This window comes from Condylura cristata, unplaced genomic scaffold (genome assembly GCF_000260355.1).
Source record: "Condylura cristata isolate star-nosed mole 26May11 unplaced genomic scaffold, ConCri1.0 scaffold00068, whole genome shotgun sequence".
Lineage (NCBI taxonomy): Eukaryota > Metazoa > Chordata > Mammalia > Eulipotyphla > Talpidae > Condylura > Condylura cristata.
In genome coordinates this window covers 307,941-310,704 of record NW_004567169.1, presented here as the reverse complement: position 1 = coordinate 310,704, position 2,764 = coordinate 307,941, and positions in this window count along the sequence as shown.

Genomic DNA, 2,764 nt, shown 5'->3' with positions numbered 1-2,764 from the left:
CCCCCAGGACCCCCGCACCCCGAGGGCCGTCCCACCCCGAGGGCCGAGGCCCCTGCACGCCGCACACGCCACAGCGTGAGGTCATGGGTCAGGGGCGCCCTGACCACACGAAGTTGGGGGGCAGAACTGGCAGGTCTCCAGGCGAGCGGCGGTTCCTAGGAGGGAAAAGGGGAGGTGGAGCCTTCGGCTCTGCCTCGGCAGAGGGCAGGGGTGGGGCCCCCCAGTCCTCTCCGGGGGCAGTTTGGGGTCACGGAGACCTTCAGTCAGGATTGTGACATTATCGATGTATTAAAATGAAGATAAGCCCATAACATTTAAAGCTGGCATGTTTTAGTGAGGGTTGGCTAGAAAATACAAATTCCTTTCGATCTGAAATGCTCTTCCATGACCTTCATGTTTGCTACGACATCTCAGAGGGCAAAACCCAGTGAGGCTCAGGGTGGGGCCGGCGCGATGCTCCGAAGGTCGTCAGACACAGTCAGGTTCCTCAGAAGCGGAGCAGCTCTGGGCAGGCTCCTCGCTGCACGTTTGGACACAGAAAGCGTAAGCAGTGCTCTGGCGACCGAGCAGGCGGCTTCTGAGGCGGCAGGCGGGGCGTCGGGCTGCTCCCGGGCAGCGACCGATTCTGATCGTCCCAGCGCTGCCTCGTCTCAGTGTTAGTTGCGACAGCATTGTCTTTATGAATCGCCCAGTTGCAGTATTTCTGGTTCCCTGAGGACTGTCCCGTCCCGGGGCAGGACTGTCCCGTCCCGGGGCAGCGCTCGCCTGCCCGGCCAGGCGGCGCCTCGTGAGGCTGCGGCCGTCCAGTAGGAAATGATGGCCGCTGGGAATATTTTGACCACACGAGCAAGGGGGGTCATCACGCGAGCTAGCGCGGAAACTGATTCTTCAGAGCATTTGCCCTCCATCCGACCGTCTGATGACAGAAGCCGCACAGCTTGTGTCGGTCACGCGAGAGGTCACGTGGCGCAGAGGCCTGGGAGCGGCGCCGGCCAGAGCGGACGCAGCTCACCGACAACACTCACTCCCGGGCGTCCAGCGAAGACCTGAGGGTCTGACCCGCGTCTGAGCGGCAGAAGGCACCGCCGGCTCGGGAGTCCCGCAGAGCTGCGCGGGGCGGGCCCGGCACAGCGCCTCAAAGCTGCCCCTGGGCCCCGCACCTGGCTCCGTCCCGGCCGGGAGGGGCCCAGGGCAGCAGACCCCTCGGGTCTCCCGGCTGCCCCGCAGCAGGGGTCTCTGACCCCAACCTGCTCTGCTCCCCACTCTCTCTGGGGCGTCCCTCACCCCCACCTCTGCCCACATCCCAGCTCTTGTACACGAAGCCATCTTTAAGCTCTTCTAAAAGGCTGACCATTGGCAGTAAACTGAGGTGGATCTCCCGGTCCACAGGGAAGGAAGGATCAGCCACGAAGACGAAGCGGCTGGGGCGGGACGCACCAGGGGCCGGGGGGGCCGGGGCGGTGTCCACCTGGACAAGTCTGGGCACCTAGCCCTGGACGAGAGCGACTCTAAGGGCCTCACGGGGAACCCCGTGGGGAGGGCCCAAGCGCTACCCACCCGCTCACCCGACCCAGCCAGCCCACAGGGTGGCCAGCGCACAGGGACGTCTCTCAGGCTGGACCCCATCCTGACGCCTGACCATGGAGGGCAGAGGGGTGGCACAACAGCATCAGGTGGCCACTGTGGGGGACGGGCCATAGCACGGGGGTCCTAGCCAAGGCACAGGGGCGGTGAGAAGATTCATGAGTGGGGAGCAGAGCTGGACACAGCCCACAGCTGAGGGGTCAGGAAGGGCCTGCTGCCCCCGGGTCAGCTCTGGGCGGGGATCCGGGGCTGCGCTCCACCCGCTGCCCCACCGGGGCCCCAGGAAGCAGCTGGTCTTGTCCCTTTCTCCCCAGTGAGGGGAGGAGCAGAGCAGGAACCATGAGGCTCTGAGCTGCCCACGTGCGCAGTGACCTGCCGCTCGCAGGCTCCGGCTCAGACCCGGAGGCCAAGTGAGGTCCCCTGAGGCTGCGCGGGGCAACCCTAGCCCCTTGCCTGAGGACTCGCGCCAGTGCAGGCGCCAGCTGGGCGCCCCGCGAGGGTCTGTCCACCCTGCAGTCGCTCTGTGGCTCCCGCTCAGTGATGACCTTGAAAGCTGGGCGCAAGGCACCGCGTGCCCAGTCGGAGCTCCGTCGTCGGGGCACCCCGGCTCCTGGGCACCAGGCCTGCCCGGCAGGGGTGCAGAGGTGACCGTGTCCAGCCTCCCTCTGCGGGGAGCCTCCGCCCTGCTGCTTCCGGGCCTGGCCGCGCTCACCCTGGCATTTTGTGCTTTGGGGTGCCAACTGGGGTTACGCCTGGGCCTGGGCTCCAGGTCTCATGCTGGCCTACAGGGCGCAACAACCTCCGGGGCTATCTGTAACAGTGTAATTGAAAGATCTTTTTAAAAAAGCTTTATTTTTGGGTTCTAAGAGTTGGGGTGCTGCCAGAGTGTGGGGACTCCGCGACTGGGAGCAGAACAGGTGGATCCACAGAAGCCTCCTGCGACAGGGCGTGGGGGGCCGGGAGGGGCCGCCGGGGAGACCCCAGGCCACCGTGCGGCGTGTCCACCACCCGACCCATTGGGTTACCCCAGTTCGGAGCTTCACCTTCGTTTGCTTGGGCGAAACCCGTGCGGAGCCCAGTTCACATACTCAAGCTCCGGCCTGAAGGGGCCTTCGGGGACGCGGTCCGGCCACCTCCGCCCCGCGCCGGTGCCGGGAGCCCGAGCGCCCCCCGGCGGCTG